The sequence below is a fragment of the Anser brachyrhynchus genome, assembly GCF_964034855.1.
Source record: "Anser brachyrhynchus genome assembly, chromosome: 1".
Taxonomy (NCBI): Eukaryota; Metazoa; Chordata; class Aves; order Anseriformes; family Anatidae; genus Anser; species Anser brachyrhynchus.
In genome coordinates, this window is record NC_137694.1 from 107,977,854 (window position 1) to 107,998,734 (window position 20,881).

At 36.5% G+C, this 20,881-nt stretch overlaps 2 long non-coding RNA genes across 2 annotated transcripts; one reads left to right on the forward strand and one right to left on the reverse strand.

The window, feature by feature from the left end:
• Positions 1-2,486: 2,486 nt before the first annotated feature.
• LOC308188569 lies at positions 2,487-6,532 on the reverse strand. Its single transcript, XR_013945596.1, has 2 exons — positions 5,433-6,532; positions 2,487-3,330 (listed from the first exon to the last, which is right to left on the reverse strand). It is a non-coding gene; the product is annotated as an uncharacterized lncRNA (long non-coding RNA).
• A 2,393-nt stretch (positions 6,533-8,925) lies between these two features.
• Positions 8,926-16,996, forward strand: LOC308181506. Its single transcript, XR_013941481.1, has 3 exons — positions 8,926-10,763; positions 13,040-13,152; positions 14,773-16,996. It is a non-coding gene; the product is annotated as an uncharacterized lncRNA (long non-coding RNA).
• The last annotated feature ends 3,885 nt before the right edge of the window (positions 16,997-20,881 follow it).

The following is a 20,881-nucleotide window of genomic DNA, read 5'->3' on the forward strand; positions in this document are numbered from 1 at the left end:
CAGCTGCTGCTCTTACATAGAAAAGTAGGCAGAACTCCACCTTCAGTTGCCTTTTCCCATAAATAATTATAAGAGTTATTGTAATAACAATTTTAATAATCATGATTACATATGAGTATACATATTATAATAATCAAAATGTAAATATATATGTAACCAAGCCTTGTAATGGTTTAATTTGAGCAGACAATGATGATTCATCTTCAGCTATGTATCTATTTGTTGACTGAGACAGAAATAAGTGGCATTTGGTTGCCTGATTTTGTATTTCACAAAATCTCCCTCATTTATTTCCTCATCTCCAAAGGCAATCTCTGTTTTAATCTTTGTTTAATCATATGAATGAGAATTAAACCTAGTCCACACTTTGTAAGGAATGAGTTCAATGGGAAGAATGAGTGTTTATTAAAGAATGGAAAACCATAATATTCCTATTGTTATCAGAGTTCTCTTCCTGTGGGCTTTGCCATCATGCTCATCACCATCTCAGCAAGAATGGCATTGATTTATCTTTTTTTTTTTTTTCTTTAGTTTCCAACCATTAATCATATGATTAAATCCTTTATATATTCAAATGACTCCTTGTCTCCTTGTCCATTCACCATTATATTCCACTTCCCAGTTTATAGTCTGACCTCAACTGCTTCTGCTTGTTTGCTTCTGCTTTTCTTTCACATTTAAAAAGGCCATCAAGCCTAATCTTGCTAGTGTTAGACAGTTTTTCGATTTATCTGCAAGAAGAATCAGGTCCTGAAGTACATACTATGTCAATGCTAAAAATGGTACAGTTCTCAAACCTTATGCAACTCCACACCTCTTGGGGCAGTATTCATTCTTATCTATGCAAAGCATGTGCAAAGAATTGATGAGCCATCAGAAGAAGCAAAACATAACAGAGGAAAACATTTCAGACAATTTCTTTACTAACAGTTACCTTGAAGCCTCACATTTTCAGAGCTCAGATTTTTTTTTATTTATTTATTTATTTTCCAATACCTTTTTTTTTGCATGACCTGACCTTCTCAATACATGTCTGGTTTTGTTTTTCATACAACAAAGCAATGCCTGGAGTATTGCCTGTCTTAAACTCAAACTTTGACTCTACATTATAGCATCTAAAAAAGAGGATTTCTCTGTCAGAACTCCAAAGTTATTAAAATTCATTGTTCCTCTCCATTAAAATAATGAAGATTTATCTCAAAGGTCCTCGGGATGCAGCAAGAAATACTGATGGTACTGGTTTGCTGTTTCTCATTGTTTCCTTTTAAAAACAAATTTTAGTTTTACTTCTTGAAGGTGCTGTCCTGTCTGCTATGCTGTTAGCAGGAAATCATGCTACGGGAGAAAGGCAGAAATGTCTGCTCAGGGCTTGATCACCATCTTTACTGACAGAGACCATAAGGAGAAATCTAGCATTTTCTCTGTCACAGAGTTGTAGCAATTACCTCCCCTTTAAAGGAATACATGATTCCTTATAATAATAATAATGAAATATTGCCACAATCTATGTGGCATTAGAATTACAAAAATTTCAGTTACTTCACTTTTTTTTTTATTATTTTTTTTACTCCATATTTTAAAATATAAAATATTTTCTACAAAAATGGTAAAATAAGGATAATTTCAGCTAATAATTGATTCACTGATTTGAAGACTATTTAGAAGATAACAGTCATTTTATTGACTGCTGATCTGTGGCTATATTGCTATTTATGAGTCACTGGCAAGAGCTGAAAACAAACAATTGTGTCACTTTTTTCTTGGGTACTAGTCACTTTATTGACATGTCTGAAGTTGATATCTCACACAGACCACAGAAAATTGAGCTTGTGTAAATACACAATTTATTACAAAAGAATACTTTTTGCAAAAGTGTCTGCTGTGTAGGAGAAAAGTAATTATTAACCATGGATACAACTTCTTAAAATTCAAAAAATTAAAATTACCTATAAATTTGTATTGCCTCTGTGCTATTTCCGTAGCTTCTTCTGTGATTAACACAGAATGGCTTGTGATTGGACATCTCTTTAGGGTCCAGTCTAAATTAATATATGAAAACTGAAATTCTCAAATTCTCTTTTTTCTTTATTATTATTATTTTTGTGTGTGTGATTGTTCAAAAACCACAGGTACACCATTGTTTTATAGTAATGGCTTTCTAATTGTGACATATTTTATGACCACACTGGGAAGGGTTTTCTTTTTCATTAATGCAATACCTGTACACAGAGACCACAGACAATCTCAAGGGTTGAATGCTTTGCTTTCATCTCTAATTTTCAGGACTGTTCCACTTCTAATCCTGTATTTGACAAAGTCTTTTTTTGTGTTTGTGTGTGTGGCCTTGAGCAACTCCTCATACTTTCTAATTTCATTTTTCCATACCATGAAGTGTTGAAAACATTCTTTTCCTATGAATTAAACATACCAGTGTATTTGCAAATGGAAAGAAACTATAAACAGAAAGTACGTGGGTTTTTTTTCCCTTTTTATTTTTTGTATTTTTTTTATTTGTTTCTTAAATTTCAGACAATGAAATTACTAGAAGTGAGTATAAGAGGTTAATTTTTCAAACATAAAAGCCTAAACTCATTAAAAAGCCAAATCACTCTCGTTCCTCTAAAGAAACAACAAAGATATATCTTATGCTTCTTAGTTTTTCTTCATTGCTGAAAACAGATATTTAACAGAGTTTGGTCAAAGCACAGGAGAGAAGGATCTTTCCCTATGCCAGAGGAGGTGAGGATAGACTGATCCAACTCCTACTGCTTTCCTGCATGTCCTGTTCCTGCTAAAGAGGCTGCTGGAATTTCTTTTCAGCAGCTGCTCCTTCCATTCAGCAAAGGTCTCCACTCTGTGCCCCAGTCCTCTCCTTGTTGCTTAACAACTCATTGTCCTGCTCCTTCCCAGTAGCCAGAAATAAAGATAAAACAAGATTATTAAGGAATGTGTGAGTAGGGCAATAGGGAGGGCTATTCACTCTATTCTGAGCTGATAGGACTGGGCTGCATCAGAAAAGGGAGGTTTTTGGCTCTTGGGCCTCTGGGATTGGGGAAGGAAGAGAGCAAGATGTCAAGATTCACTGCTATCGTCCACTTTCAGGCAGGATGCCCCAAATCGTGCTATTCCAGCTAAGTACCACTCACCCATGCAGCATTCTCCAAGTCTGCAGGTCTTCTATGTGACCCCTGGAAGCCAGCAGGTTGCTCCTTCCAAACTCACACAGAAAGGAGTTCTCTTCCTCCTCCTCCTCCTCCCAGCTAGGCACAGAACCTGCCCTTTGGTGATCACAGGTGTCATTCTTCTTACACGATAGAGCTGGCTGTAATACTTTTTGATTCAAAAAATAAATTGATTGATTATTTTGGAGCAAACAGATTTGTATCTGTAGTTATAGTATTATATGTTATAGTATTGTTTCTTGGAAGAACACTTTTTAAACAAAATTCCTAAGTGTCAGAATGAGAAAGATACTAGGACTGCAGTTAACTGTTTTTATCTGTGTGATATATGATTTTACCAAGTCTTTCCTCTTTCTAAATCTGCAAAAGAGCTGTTGATAAGAAATTCTAAGCCAACATATGCTGATTGCCACAATCTTTATCTCTGTAAATATCTTCTGGAACCATCCAGAAAAAAGAATGCAACCAACTTGTTAAAATATTTACAAGATGTTTGCATTCCCCATAAACTACTCTTGACCTCTTTATCCTGTTGAAGACTGTTCCTGCTTTCTGAAAAAGCCCAAGTCCATGGGTAGACTGTGCACAATTCCATTGAAGCCATCAGGGATTTGCACATTGCCTCGAGCAAAGACTTAGGCCCAATATAAACACTTAAATAGCTATTTCAATTACAACATCAAATTTTATACATGCACTTACACTTCATCAGATTTTTCTGTCATTGTACAGAAAAAAAAATAACCTTATTCTTTGAAAGTGTCAGTAACTTAAACTATGTTATTGATGATCTTGCTAAACACAGCCTTTTTTTGCCTTTGGGGCAAAAAAAAAAAAAAAAGAATATTTTTATAAATGGGACTTTTTTTTTGATAATATTTCAAGACTATTCATTAACTATAATTTTGGTGCAAAAGACTGAGGCCAGATGAAAGAAGGTAATACTATCTGTTTGTCTTTCTTGTCCTTTTTGTTTCATATTTATCTTTTTCTATGATGTTACTCATATATACTTGGACAAGGATTTTACAATCTAATCTCAGAAAGGGTTAATGAACCCCTTGTAGTTTTCTAACCTGTTCTAGTCCTGTAAAGTGGAGCAATTTAATGTTTTGTGTTAAAGCAAAAGGAATTAAAAACACCCAGTCTGAACACCCAAAAGCATAAATTAGTTTGTAAAGGTCTGATCATTTTCTGGTCTACTGTAAACCCATTGTCATTAAGTCTTTTTTACATGGTGTAAAATTATAACCCATAGTTAACATAAACATATTTTAAATGGATAGATATATCTATATATGCTTAACTATATGCATACCTCAGTTTAAAGATTGCTATAATTAGTTCAACTTATTTAACCTAACCGAAAAAAAAAAACCTAGCTGTTAGATTATACATAAAAGTAACATTAAATCTATTCCATTCACCCAAAAACTATTGGAAAGATCACCATTTCTCTGTTAGATGAAATTCAGCCTCCATGTTAACACAATCCAGAAGCTCTTCAGAGCACTCAGACAGATAATTGTGCTAAAGTACACGCAGTAAATGATTATGGTATGCTATTTTGTTTCTATTGAAGACTAAGTGGGGTTTAACTCTCCCCTCAGATAGATAGCTTCTGGTCCTTTATTATGTGTTATTATCTATTTACATATATCTTAGTAATTTTATTTCAAAGGTGAAGATAAAGTAATTTTTTATCTGTTTAAGAAGGTATGAACAAACCACATCCTATATATTTAAATGACAGTAGGAGACACATCACAGAATCTCAGCAGAAACACAAGAGCCTGGAAATCTTGGGTACAGCTGAGCTAGAAATGATATTCTCAGCCTTTGCAGTTTTTGAGAAAAGAAAGTCAGATGTTTTCAAAATGGAGGTGCAGGCATTCATAACAAAAGCCATTCACCGGAGTGAAAGCCCATTTCTCTTCCTGCTCTTGAACCCTCACTAGGGGTCATGTCAGCTAATTGCCCAGCTTATAGTCATTCTGAGATAGACCTTTTCCAGTCTCTTGTCTTGAAGTTATTTTGTATTTCTTTGCACCAAAGAGTTGTACTCCAGTCTGCCTTTGCTCAGGAGAATTCCTGAAATATTGAGCTGAGGACAAAGAAACTATCCTTTTGTCCTCACCTAGCTTCTTGGAAGGGAACAGCTTTAAAAGATGAGATGGAAAAAAAAGGTGTCTATGTTGTAGCCAAACAGGCACTCAGAATTGAAGCACTATATTATATTTGGTCTCTTACCAGCTGCTGACCACCACAGTGCCTGTCTGTGTTCATCTTGTTGTGCTCTGGGACTCATACACTGTGCTGAAAATGATTGATAACATATTTCCATCTGCATGGCAAGAGCTGGCTCAGGGGCCACCTTCTGGTACCATCCCGAGGTGATGTCCTCCACTGCCAGCGTTGTCTCAGGATGCTGTTTCTGGTGTCATGCTGGGAGATGGACTCAGCTGGTACCTCTCCCACTGCTTCCCATCATTTATTCTGTGCTGGCTCTAGCACTCAATCAGATGGTGAACTCCTTTTAATCAGTAAATGGCAGAAAAGTAAGTTGGGTGAAAAAAAAAAAAAAGTATTTGCTGCCATGCTCATGATACATTAGATACATTCTCGCCATGTATCTAATTCAGCAAACTGGATTAGATAAACAGATAAACACCAAACCTGGAACAAGGGAAGGAATGGGAGGTCATAGTTGGGAAAAAAAAAAAAAAAAAAGAGAGAAAAAGAAAAGGGAAGTGAGCCTTTCCCTTTCCCCCTGGTTATAAGTTTTTTGTTTTGAGATGTAGTTTAATTCTGCCATAACATAAAATGTCACAGTTCAGTTTTTCCATCTGTACCATTATTAGGCTGCTTTCCACAAAAGAAGTTTAGAAGGATGGAAGTTTCCAAAATTCACTTCCATTTTGGGCAAAGAGTGATTCACCATAAATTTATTATGCAGATATTTTGCAAAACTATTAACAAAGCTGAAGTTCCAGACAAAATATGAATCTACAATGGACTGCTTGATATTTAAAGAGCTTCTGCATAAATTTATGACCAAATCCTGCATAATAATTTAGTCAATGGTGTCCAAAATCAGTAATCCTTAACACAAGTTCATGCATCAGTTTATTCCTGAGAATTTTGTATTTAAACACAAAACTAATTTGATTTTTCTCATCTCTCTTTCTAAGTCTCACCTTGCTGCTACCTCAGAATTAGTTGCAAAAAAACAATAGCCTTGTAAAAAACCAACAACAATGACAAATTCATTAACATTTGACAAAATAATATATTTCCAGCAAAGTTGTAACAGAAGTGCCTGGCTACTTCAAAATCAGAGACTGCATTTGCTTTACTATTCACAAGTGCAATCAAACACCATCACTTGAGATTTGCAGCATCAGATTACTGAAGGAATTTCATCCTTCATTCTTTGAAGAAGAGATTAAAAACTGTGTTTTTCTTTTTGCTTATATCACTGTCAGCACCCAGATAGGAGGTATATCAACCATAGATGAAATAATAAACAATGCTGATAGGTAATACATTGTGAATTCCTGGTTAATTTCTTTTGTTGTGTTTGATGAATTAACTTTGTGGAAAAGGCAATACATCTCAGAAATGTCTACACCACTTTGTTGTGTTTTTTAATCATAATAATATTTCAATTTATATGAACACAGAGACAAGTACATTAGGCTATGAAGTTTCCTCCCTCCTCAGTAAGCACTGCAGCTATAACCTAGTGAATAGAAATGAGGCAGCTTAAATATCCCAAACCATTTTTCGTGGAGATAAGTGACATCACAAAAAAACTTCTTTACTGTATAGAACTGAAAAGACATAATCATATATCTATACAAATTAGTATGGTTAATTTATGTTTATGAAGTGCCCAGTTCAAAAGAAAGGACTGCATGTGGATTAAAATATATATATATTGTCAGAAATATACAGTCTTAATTAAAAGTAATAATAATAATAGTAATAATAAAATAAAATAAAATAAAATAAAATAAAATAATAAAATAAAATAAAATAAAATAAAATAAAATAAAATAAAATAAAATAAAATAAATAAAAATTATTATGGTAAAAAAAATCACTGTTTCCAAAAACAAAGTGTATTATGCACTCTTCAGGATATTTACTGAAAAATCCTTTACATTGCATAGAAATTTTCAGGGACTGAAAAACCATCCGTTTTACTCCTCTATTATCCCAGTTTGTTACAGACATAACAAAAAGCATCATGAGATAATTGAGCTCCTACATGTCTAAGGGGAAAAAGGTGTGTGTGTGTAATTAATGTAGATACCATCCTTGAAAGCTAAATTAAGGATAGGAAACAGGAAAATAAAGCATGTATCTGGATTGTACAGATGGTCAGCGAATGATCTCTCTTGACTCTTCAGTCAGCTAAAGAAGGGTGAAGTGGAAAGTTTCCATTCCAGAAATAAAGTGTGCATGTGTATGTGCATGCGTGCATGTGTGTGTGTGTGCATATGCATGCTCATGTGTCTCTGGAGAAGGTAATTTGACAAAGTACGGCATGATCCTCCAAAAGAGTAATACCTACAGATTTTCTGTGGGTCTGGTTACATGAGGACATGTTTCCCCATGTCTGTTCAGTAGTCCAGCAACAATTTTTTGAAAAACATATTGATCTGGAAAGCATTTGTGCTGGCCTACAAATAAAGTCTTACAAACTTTTCCCACATGCATTTTAACAGCCAATAGCTCAGGAGCACTGGAGTCAGAGGTTAATATTTTATGTTACATGAAAGCTCAAATTCCAAGATTACGCATGGCACTAAAATGTGCTTCTCTAGCTCTAGCAGTATGCAAAGTACTGCACCTTCGGTTTGTGCTGGTTTTCCAAGTCTAGCTGGTTTTTACTGTTGGTTTTTGAACCAGCTGATTCCCAAATCTTGTCAGAAAAGAACAGGAAGGGTAATAAAACCAGACAGCAATCATAATACAATTATCTTAAGGTCTAATCTCAAGTCCTCCTGGCATCAAAATAAATGTTTAAAGCTAAGAATTTCATCCTCACAGAGCAGGAAAAAAATCCCCTTTCTTGCAGTTTGCAGGATATTAGATCAGAACAAATAATAGCTTTGTGCTTTATCAATACTTTCTGCCCTTGTAGCCGAAGTAAATACAGCATGAACTGGTCTTTGAGACCTACGTATTTTCCCCATCCCAGCAATAAAGAAATGAAAGCACTTGCTATTGTTAACTACCACTGAGCTTCTGTCCATAATGCTGTGTTCGTGGCAGGCTGGCAGGGGCAGGGGCAGGGGCAGGCGGGCAGGGACTGCCGGGTACACCAAGGCTGACAGGGCACAAGGGCCTGCTGGTTGGCACCTGGTGAGAGCCCATCCTGGCTCAGTGCAAGAGGCTAATAAGGCAATTTATAAGTTGTCATTTTTCATTGCTTTCAGTAATACCTTCCAAAAACAAGGTGACACTTCTTGTTTATCTTTGTATTAGACAGGTAAATGCATCAATATGGGATTCTTCCAGAAAAAGGGGATATACTGCATTACAAACATTCACGGTAAGACAGATCTTTGTAAATGAGGACTGAAAAATACTGTGTAGGCACTGAATTCACTTTTTTTTTTTTCTTTTTTTTTTTTTTTTCTCCCTCACAGTAAAGGTGGCTTCAGGCTGGCCCAAGTAACTTCCAAATTTTTGTCAAATGCGCTGACTTATTTCACTGGAGGGTGGAGAGAACATTAAAATAAAAGGTTTTGATGTTTCAACTTGAATTATTCTACTTCAGATTTTACTGACATTTGAAGTAAAAGAAAGAATAATAAAAGGAAAAGAAAATGTCACAGAGGATGAAACAGACCATTTTCTTTGGCATGAAATATTTTATTGTAGGCTTTTAATTGATCAATTTGACAATAAAAAACCATAAATAAATCATTCAATATTAATCCAAGGCCTTTTTTTTTTTTTTTCCTGACAAAATTCTGTTGTGGCTCTAAAATGAGAGGGATCAACAAAAAGACAGAGACTGATACATGTCACTCACATAGTCCTCATCCTGGCCAACTCCTCTCTCAGAGGTCCGTGACAACCTATACAGTTTGAGATGTGCAGACACTTAAGATTGCCCATCTGCTGCTCCTTCTCAGTACAGATGTGAAATGTAATGGTGCATGGGTATTGGCCAGCAGGACTTTCATACCATAAGTACATTTCACCTGTAATGAATGCTTTTTGTGTGAGAGAGGGGAGGGGTCAGGAGAGAGAAGGATACTCCTGGAAGAAACCGGCCCACGTGAATTACTTCCCTAGGGTTCCTGAGGAAAGGAAGACAGGCATCTCAAGGAGTCCTTCACCATGGGAACATGAATTTAGGTTCTCTCTAGAGGGCCCATCTGTCTCCATAAAATATAGAAGAAAGCCAGGAAGGCTATTTGGCTTAGGCTGCAGCTGCCACTTATAACTCCCCAAAGTTTTCACTTTCCTACCTAAGGTATGTTTACGCATCATAAATTTTTAAATACAATGCATATTTGCCAGTTCAAGAGATTTTTTTTTTTTTGTAAAAACAAAGCTAAGTTAACAAAAATTGTATCTACTGTGGAGACTTACACTAAGCAAAGAGCAGAAGTATCTTTTACCAAGTGAACTATATTTTATGAGAAGATATATGCTTGTGAAAAAACATCATGTAAAATTCTGCTCTTCACCTTCCAGCATCCTTACTTTCCTGTCCCTTTTTTTACTGTCAGTCCTGAGGCTGGTTATGGCTGGAAGTGTGGCTATGCATCAGTTCTGCGTTACTATGAAAGGACTCTACATGTCCTTTACTAAGTCACAATCCTTTATAACCTGGGCAAGAATTGGACACAGGAACATTTAACAAATGCCAGGGCAGAGATTTGGTGCTGATAATCCATTCAGCATCAGATTCATGAAGTTCCAAATTCTCTTTCTTTCTGTCAGTTGTCCTATGATAGCTTGTTAGAGCCAGAATGGAGGAGTCACACTGCAGGATCACATCCATGTTCTCATTTACTTGTCTGCATAATGCTGGCTCTGGAGTGAGCAGTATTACATGGCAAAGGCCCTTTGGAAGCAGTTTCCTCCCTTTTGGCACAGGGGAACTGGCAACAGCACTTGCTGAGATCAGCTGCTGCCCTTTCAGGGCCAGGCAGATGGCATGTGAATCCCTCTTAACTTCACAACTGGATCTGATAAAAACTCCAAGCTCAAGAAAAGCTCTGCTGACTGTTGTGCTGTCCTTGCTCAAGTTTTACGACTGTCAGTTTCCCTGGGCAGCAAAATCAGTAACAGCGATGCACTTGAGAAAGGCACACAAGCAGGACAGTGCTCAGCATGCATTACCCAAAGAGCACTTGATTAATGTCAATGAGTCTCACCTGAGTCTGTTCCAGCTTATATTGGGCAAGGTGGCATATGGCTTAATCCAAGGCTAAACTTAAGGACACCAGTGCCTTCAACAATGATTATGGTTGATTTGTATCAGTCATTTAATGAGCAGAAATCATGAAAAATAATGCCTGTGTTTGCCTCTACATGAGATGACTTTCAAAGGTCAGTTTCTTCATAGTGGTCTTTAGCTAATCTGGGAAAAAAAAAAAAAAAGGATTCAATAATGAGATAACAAATTTTGTCAGGTAGTTTTCTCTTAAATCTGCATATTCTTATTCTTTAGCTCAGTGAAGCTTTAGTTGTAGACAAGGCTATGCAAATTGATCACCTTTATTTTCTTTTGTGACCTACAGCTATGTTCTTGAAATGAATGCTTATATTGGATTCATTGCTGCAGCTCTCAGCACTTTTTACTGCTATCTCCTAGTGACAATGTGGCTTTCAATCAGTTCCATGACCCTCCACTGCTCTAATGACACAAGCATCCTTTATGTGCTACAGATGTCCCATTGACTCCATTAACTCTCTGGACCAGTTCCATCTCCCTCACAAAGCAAGGCAACCTACAGAAATATCAAAACAAGGCCCATAGCTGTCCCACAACTTTAATATCTTCAGGCATTTTTCTCCTTCTGAAACTTTCACAGAGAAAAGGACCGTCACAAATTCATGAGCACACTTACATTTCTAAGTTTGATAAGACCATGTACATACTGCTATAGGTATTAAAACATATTTTTCCTCTTTTTTTTTCTTAACACACATTAATAACACTAAACTTCATAAATGTCTCTGCATAGCAAACCATAAGAGAATCCTAAGGTGGCCTTTTTTTTTTCTTTTTTTTTTTCCCCTTAGTATGCAGCCTTCCACACTAAACAGTCAATTAAGGTGATGGGAAACATGCTGTCACTGGTCTGGCAAAGAGATAGAAATAAAATCATATATTGTAATGAAAACATCTTCCTGGAATATATGAAACAGATATTTATTATCCTTAATGACTGTGCTTAGGAAGATGTAAGTGGAAAAAGAAAGAAAGTGGGATGACATATGTTGCTGCAGATATATCTAAGATTAATCATCAGAGTCAAAAGATTCAGAGGTCAGAGCCTCAGCTTAGGAAAACAGGCTTAACTCATAACAGGGGAATATGTTAATCTCATCAGGCAATGTTTCCTGTAATTGCTCCCACATTGGCTTTCACATACTGCATTTTCTTCTTATTTTCTTAATATTATAACTGCATTTTTCTTCAGTAGTATACAGCAAACCGCCTTAAAAAATAATGACTATGGAAATATTGCTGCTATTGTTGTTTTATATTATGACCTGTGTAAATGTTATAGTAAATTTTCCTCTTGCAATGGTTTTGCTGAACTCTAAACTAAGAAACTCTAAACCTTACTATGAAACTAGTAAAGTAACAATGCATAGAAAGTTATCATTATCTTTTTATAAATTGTCAGAAGAAAGGAATAGTAATCCTTCTGGATTTGTAATATAATAATTATAATTTAGGGTTTTGTAAGATAATTCTAAACATTCATTTATTGTTATTATTATTATTATTTAAATCTGAGTTCTCTTCATTATGGTTTATTAATAATTTGCTTCCTGCAGTGTGGAAGTTTCTATTGTATTACAGGTCACCTATCCTGCCATCTCACTTCAGCATACTGTTTAAAAATTGCTTATTGAAAAGACAAAGATAAAATATATCCTACTGCTTTTCCCATTGCACATCAAAATATGCTTTTTGCATAGTGACAAGTGCTCTTACATGGAAGCAGCATAATGTGAGTCCAAGGCTCATTTTTTCAGCTCATTAATATTAGTAACACAATGACTTTTTTAAAAAATTTTTGTTTAAAAGAAGTGCCCAAAATTAAGTAGGCAGTTTACAATGGTGGCAATCATAAAGCCTGACAAGTTCATCTTCTTGATCTCCTTCATATTCTTTATTGATGACCCTTCTCCCTGCTATTGCTCTGCATTTCACAAGGGTCATTGCAGACTGTGGGTTTACTTGACTTGCACATAACTGCTGGATGCACACCATTCTTTTGTCCTCCAGGAGAGCTGTTTTTTTTTTTTTGTTTGTTTGTTTGTTTTGTTTTGTTTTTTTAATTTGTTATTGATCTCTGTCAAGTACAGCCAAACAGAAATAAATAATACCTACTGTAGTTCTAGTGACAAAAATGTCTGTGCTTTCATGCTGTGGATCCAGGATCAGACCCTGTTGATTTTTATTCATTTATTTATTTTTGTTTAGATTTCATTGAGCATGCATAATGAGAAAGTTTCTTTCCAAAAGTGATACTGTAGTTATGAAGCATTTAAACCTATCATCTATGGCAAAAACTGACACCAATAACAGCTGTTCCACATTTTGGTCATCTGTCACTCATTCTGATTCCTTTGTCACATTCTGGCAGGTGCAAACGCTGAGAGATGTGTTCAGTCCTTGAAGGCTGTGTATATTAATGCACAAAAGGAAAGAGACAACATTCAGGAATATGACCCTTAGATGCTATTCCAGAAACAGCAGGTAAAGGTGACCACATATTTTCTTGCAAATCTCACAAAAAAAATTGCACTACTGCACAGAGCATCAGAAAATAAATTCACCATTGAACTATGTAGGAAAAAAAAAAAAAGAAAGAAAGAAAGAAAAAAAGAAAAAAAACCTACTGTCAGTGACTCATGCCATATACACTTGAGTACCCAGTAATCCCCTGCTTGTATCTGAAAAGGGACTTTTATTATCAAACACTCTTAACTTCTTCTCTCACATCCCTTCATCGGTCAGCAGCTATGCTCCACCTTCCTGGGATCTCTGGGACAGATACAATCAGGAAAAACCTGGCCAGGACAGATACAATCAGGATGACGCAAAGCTGCAACAAAGGGTGGGGGGGGGGGGGTGGGGGGGGTGGGGGGGGGTGGGGGGTGGGGGGGGTGTGGAGTGTTGGTGTTCAGTATATTATGAAAAGTTTCTTCACTGAGAAGGTCTTTGGGCACTGGGACAGGTTCCCCAGGGAAGAGGTCACAGCACTGAGCATTCTGGAATTCAGGAAGCATTTGGACAATGCTCTCAGACATATGGTCTGATTTTCGGGTGGTCCTTTGTAGAGCCAGGAGCTGGACTCCATGATCCTTGTGGGTCCCTTCCAACTCGGGATATCCTATGATTCTGGGAAACCTATTTGACTGCACCACTGCACTACACTCAAGACTTCAGTAATCCAGCAGCATTCATGCTGTAATGCTTTCTTGAACTGATCCTTGTTTCTTCTCCCATTGGATAATACCGGAAAACTGGAGGCAGATGTGAGAATTTATGTCTGGTCTCAGGTCTCCTGGCTTGATACATAGAGTAGAAAATCCCCAAGTCATATTCCTAAAAGAGGTAGAAATGGGTCTGTACCTAACCCAGAACGCTTATAAAATTAGTACAACATGAAGCATGCTTTCACAGTAATGTACTGACCATAGTACACACAGATACGTTAAACATGTTTTAGCGTGTGTTAGGGAACAAACTGAAAACTGTTTTGGGGCAAGGTCCTTGCTCTCTCACTGACAGACTCTGATAGCTGTGGTCGGTAAAACTTAGGTGTGGTAACAAGGGATTCTAGGGTTAGTTACAACTCTTGGTGTTTGTGGTAGTTACAGTAGTAGTTACAATGGGAGTATTGAAGTTACAAGGGGCAACCATATTACTCAATTAATTGCATGTGATCATATAGTTATGACTCATTAAGCGTTTAAAGCAATCTAGACATCCATGTCATTCCAAGGATCAAAACTGATCTGTTCTGAAAAAGGCCTGATGTTTGTATTCTTGCTTGTCAGCTATTTATGCAATTTCAAAATTCTTTAGATTTCTGTAGAATATTTCATCCCAGGTCATTTATTAAAACAAACAAACAAAAAAACAAATTAAAAAATAACAAAACAAAACAAAACAAACAAAATACAAGTTCACAATCCTGAAAATTAGGAAGTAAAATTGAAGGAAAATAAAATAACCAGATTGTTATATATGTTCTAACTTTGGGGTCAAAAGAATGGAATATATATTTAAAAAAAAAAAAAAGGAAAAATAAAGGGAAAATATACTTATATATATATATGGTTTTGTTTGTTTGTTTGTTTGTTTTAACAGCTCCAGCATAAATTGAAGATTTTGTATATAATAGAAGATGCTAGAAGAGGCTGGCAAAAAAAGACCCCAAATCAAGACATTTTTCCTATGTCGTAAGGAAGATGTCACTGTAAGTGTTTGAAAAGGAATTGGCCAGCTGTTGACAGAATTCAATAGAATAATAAATAATTAAAGTACATAAGTTTTCTTTGGTTTTATTGTAGGTGGTGGAAAGTTGTATTTATGATGTGATTAATTGACCTAAAGCTGATTTTTCTCATTTTGATAAAATAAGGAAATATGGGATGTCACTGAGAATATTAAGGGAAAAAAAGCGTGGCTTGAATGGAAATATATTTTTCTTATGCTATTTAATGGTGTTTACTGCCACATATCAGATATTAGACTGTTACCTATTGTAAAATGACAATTACTATACATTTTATTGACAGAATATTTTGTAGAACTAGTGGTTTACTTTTTTCTATAGTTACATTATTGACTGATGTCTATCTTCACTTTTATTTTACTTTTCTGAAAACAGAGGACATGACATTCATCTTGACAAAATGTAATCAATTATTTTTCACATTGCTGAATTATTTTTAGTGTTGGATTGTTGATAGGGTCATAGTAAAATGTATAGCATACATGCTAGTTGCTATCATTTGCCATCTGAAATAAAAACCTTTTGACTGCTTATCCTAGCCACACTTTTCACACTTTTCCTGTTTTTCCTCAGTCTTTCTAGTCTGGTTACAATACCCCAGCTAAATTGTATAATATTGTGCTTTGATGTTTCACCAGCAAATAAGGTTAAATACCTATCTGCCACCACAGCCTCACCAGTCACTTCCTAGGTGACATCAAAGGAAAGTCAACAAACAATTCAACCAGTAAAAGGAAGTTTCCTCTTCAGAAAAGTATTTCCCTGAGAATGGACAAACACAACTACCATTTTAAAAGGAATATATATTCTTTCTGGAACTTGGGTAAAGGCTCAGATACTGCTATGAACTTTGGCTTTTGGAAGTACAAGATAATGAGAGATTGGGGGCTAACATTTGACTATGTATTTGCAGACTGAGAGCAGGTACTTGGTTCGTGGCCATGGTTCACCTGACACAGACCACCAATTTGTGACTAACCAGCACTCAGTAGAAAGGGGAGCCAAAGGGAGGGGTGAATTGAGAGCCTGATTAGGATCTGGAAGAGTAGCGTTTGCTAACAATAAAGTAGACACAGATATTCTGTGACCCAGTAGCTGAACAATCATTCTGAAGTTTGAGAGGTGTAGTTTTGTTGTTTGTTTGTTTGATTGTTTGATTGATTGATTGATTTTATCCAGGGTAGAAGGTTTTACCACAAGAGAGTTTCTGTTAGCAATCTGGGAAAATATTTGATGCAAATTATAACAGCAGACATTGTAAATTGCCCGAAGTAGCAAAGTGCTACCCCAAAATTGCACAGTTGCACAAAGCAGGCCTGATTTATGGAAACAGATGCCTATTGAATAGTCATTAATAACAAGCAGTTTTTCTTCTCTAACTTGAGCTTCAACTTGAACAGTATCTAGTATTGCTATTGTCTACTTTGATGACTTGGGAAATAAAGAACAATTTATATTAAGTATTTATGTTTGGAAAACTGTCATTTGTTGCTGTAGATTATATAATCAACATGCCTATATTAAGGATTTGTTTTCAACATTGCATTTATATGCAAATAAAATTAGACCAATCAAAACAAAGACATGCAAATATTAAAAAAAATTAAACTGTCAGTGGACTGCCAAAATAGACAAACCTTCTTTGTAAAATTGCAGCCTTAGGGGATGTTTCAATAAAATTAAAAGAACAATTTGACAATATAATTTTGCTTTGTCACAAGAAACATGAACATCTAGTATATTCTTCTCTTTTCCACTGCATACCTGGAGGCCATCTTAAAAAAAAAAAAAAAAAAAAAAAAGAAAAGAAAAGATCAAATTGTTTTTCTTGCAGAATTGGAAGGAGGGTGATGGTAGTGGTTGTCCAAATTAAAGATGCTTATATTACTGTGACTTTTATGTCTAAAATAAACTAGCCACTTTACACTAGCCACTAGCATCAAGAATTAATTCTGTTTGTTTGTTTGTTTCAAAAACTAAAATGCAATCTGATGTAATGAAAATTATATTTATTAGAAGTAATGTCGCTTTAAATTATCCAGAGCACTTTTTTACTTTTTTCTCCCAGTTTGGAAAGTAAAGGAAAGTACTAAAAAAAAAAACAAAACAAAACAAAACACAAAAACCCACACTGTATGCACAAACATGTTTGCAGATTTGCAGGTACAAAAATAAGTGGCCCCTTGTACTGTATTTGATCATTTGGAAATTATTTTATTATGATTATATTTATTTTTAACAAAAAAGGAACAGTAAAATATTTCCGCAGCTGTTTTCTTGTGATTGTAAGTTTACTTAATACTTTAATGAGCATACAATGTACATATTTTTCTTGGATGTGACTATTTCTTCAGCGTAGCCAAACACCACCATTAAAGCTAATATTTTCAAATATCAATACATTAGTTTTAATTGTTGCCTACAAATATTATGGTTAAATGTCTTTGTTTCTGAAAACAGGGTTAACGATAGAACAATCATTCCAGCTCCTGTATTTTACAGTTTCAGTTCTCAAATGTCAACTTTGTAAATCTTCACACAGTTTCTTTTCCCTTCTTTTTCCTCTATTAAAGCAGGAGTATAATTGCCATTTTTATTCCCTGCCCTGTAATAGCTGTCATTGGATAACGGAAGAATCAATCAAACATCTTTTCTTCATGTCCCTGCAGCAACAGAACTTTATTATTTTTTAACTCCACTGACACTGAGAAGCCTGAATCAATATTGACAAAACATCAAATATTTTTGAAAAGTTTAGCTATGATGTTTCTCAAAACTTAACCATTTCACATCTGTCCTAAATGTGAAGGGCAAGGAACCAATATTACTTTCATATATATGAATTCTCAATATAATTCACAACTTGGAAAGGTATCTACAGCTACAACATGGTCATGGGATGATACCAAGATTTCAATGAATTGCACTCATTAATAATTAAGTAACTTGTTATGTCTATGGTCTCTTCCTTGCCTTGCCTTGCCTTGCCTTGCCTTTCCCTTTTCCTTTCCCCTTCAGGAATTCATTTTGAATTCAATGTCATCTACTCTATCCTTAATATCTCTCCATAACCTCCCAAAGTTGCTAACATCAGCCAGTAAGAGCGTATTGTCTTTTCCCAATACAGCATAACTAATACAAGTTCTCTAAAACGAATGGCATGCCATTTCATGCACTTGTCTCTGTCATTCGTGGAAAAACACTAACGTTTCCATGGAATAACATGCTCTCTTCTAGGCACGGTGTTCTAAAATTCTCTTTTTAACTTGCAATACAGACCAAAAACTGGCCTTACATCACTGATGTCAATGAAGTTTAATCTAGTATCCAATTCTCTAGAACTATTCCCAAATGCTTTAAAGGACTGTGTATGTGGTACCCATAGTCTGCAGAGGGACAGCCTGCTCCACCATGGGCCTCTCCACAGGCCGCAGGGGAACTTCTGCTCCGGTGCCTGGAGCACCTCCTGCCCTCCTTCTGCACTGATATTGTTTTCTGCAGGGCTGTTTCTCACTCTTCTCTCTCCCAGTTCCTGTTGTGCAGATTTTTTTTTCCCTTTTCTTAAATATGCTCTCACAAAGGTACAAACAGCATCACTTATTGGCTCGTCTCTGGCCAGCAGTGGACTCTTCTCACAGAGGCCACCCCTACAGCCGCCTGCTACCAAAACCATGCCACATAAGCCCAATACAGACATAATTACTGTGTTAATATTAAGGTACTGACATAGTTTCACTTACTCAAAATGCAGTATCATACATAATGAATTAGTGATTTTTACCTTCTTTTTTTCCCTCAGCTTACTGTATGTTCAAAAAAGTTTGAAAAAATATATATGACTAGTTCTACTCCAACATAACCAATCTGAGAAATTATTTTAAATTCACAAAAAATACATCTGTTCTGTCATGTTAGTGATTTAAAATAAATATATAAATATTTTACTTGTGAAGGAAGGTATATAACATTTTAAAATAACACTGAGAGTAACTGAAATTGTTTGTTGTAGTAATGTTTATCATATATTTACAAATTTTTTGTTTATCGTATATTTACAGATTTTGAAAGAGTATTGTCAAGAAACTGGCTGCTCGTGGCTTGGACTGGCGTACGCTTTGTTGGGTTATAAAACTGGCTGGATGGCCGGGCCCAAAGAGTTGTGGTGAATGGAGCCAAATCCAGTTGGAGGCCGGTTACTAGTGGAGTCCCCCAGGGCTCAGTGCTGGGGCCAGTCCTCTTCAATATCTTTATCGATGACCTGGATGAGGAGATCAAGTGCACCCTCAGTAAGTTTGCAGATGACACCAAGTTAGGTGCATGTGTCGATCTGCTCCAGAGTAGGAAGGCTCTGCAGGAGGATCTGGATAGGCTGGACCGATGGGCTGAGGTCAACTTTATGACGTTCAACAAGGCCAAGTGCCGGGTCCTGCACCTGGGGCGTAACAACCCCAAGCAGAGCTACAGGCTGGGAGATGAGTGGTTGGAAAGCTGCCTGGCTGAGAAGGACCTGGGAGTACTGGTTGATAGTCGGCTGAATATGAGCCAGCAGTGTGCTCAGGTGGCCAAGAAGGCCAACAGCATCCTGGCTTGTATAAGAAGCAGTGTGGCCAGCAGGTCTAGGGAGGTGATTGTCCCCCTGTACTTGGCTCTGGTGAGGCCGCACCTCGAGTACTGTGTTCAGTTTTGGACCCCTCGCTACAAGAAGGACATGGAGGTGCTCGAGAGAGTCCAGAGAAGGGCAACGAAGCTGGTGAGGGGTCTGGAGAACAAGTCTTACGAGGAGCGGCTGAGGGAGCTGGGGTTGTTTAGCCTGGAGAAGAGGAGGCTCAGGGGAGACCTCATCGCTCTCTATAGGTACATTAAAGGAGGCTGTAGAGAGGTGGGGATTGGTCTGTTCTCCCACGTGCCTGGTGACAGGACGAGGGGGAATGGGCTAAAGTTGCTCCAGGGGAGGTTTAGGTTGGATGTTAGGAAGAACTTCTTTACTGAAGGGGTTGTTAGGCATTGGAATGGGCTGCCCAGGGAAGTGGTTGAGTCACCATCCCTGGAGGTTTTTAAAAGACGTTTAGATGTAGCCCTTAGTGATATGGTTTAGTGGAGGTCTTGTTAGTATTAGGACAGAGGTTGGACTAGATGATCTTGGAGGTCTCTTCCAACCTAGACGATTCTGTGATTCTGTGATTCTGCCCGAGTTTATCCAGAAGTAGAAATATTTACCTTGTACTCTATAAACCACAACAAAATGTATGATCTTCATTAATACAATTATGGTTACAGTAACAAAACATTATTAAGTAATATTTTATAAGCCCTAAGATCATTTGGTACAGATGCTTTCCAGAGAGCATTTTCATTTTCCTCGTCGCTGAGATAACGAAGCTTAAGGAATTGTGTTGCCACCTGAATACGATATATACAGTAAGCTTGAGAAATCATATTAGTAAACGTTTCTATACAATACTAAATATGTGACATAGATTAAGATGTTTGTCTTAAAACATTAGATTTGAAAAGGCTGTTTGCCTCCACATATGTATGCTGAGCATCAGAATACAGAAAAACACACAGGAGACTTAGACTGCACTGTGCTTGATAGTTGTGTTCTAGAGCCACATAACCCATTTCACGTGTTTGATGAGGCCATAAGTTCTTCCATGGTAGTCAACAAGTCACATATAATTGGTAGACTGTTCACAACCAAAGGGTGGTCTGGATAAATCAGCAAAGAGGCGCTCAGGAGCTCAGAAGCTCAGGAGCTCAGGAGAGCCAATACTGCCATAGTCTTAACATATGACCTTGGGGAAATCACTTAGGAGGTTTCTGCTCTAGTTTTCCATCTTCAGAATGAATAAAGAAAATAAATGTACTTTATTTCTACCATCCTTGTCTGCATTTTGGGGTAGAAACTATATTATTAATGTTTGCTGAAGAACAAGCACAATAAGTTTGTGTGCTTGGACA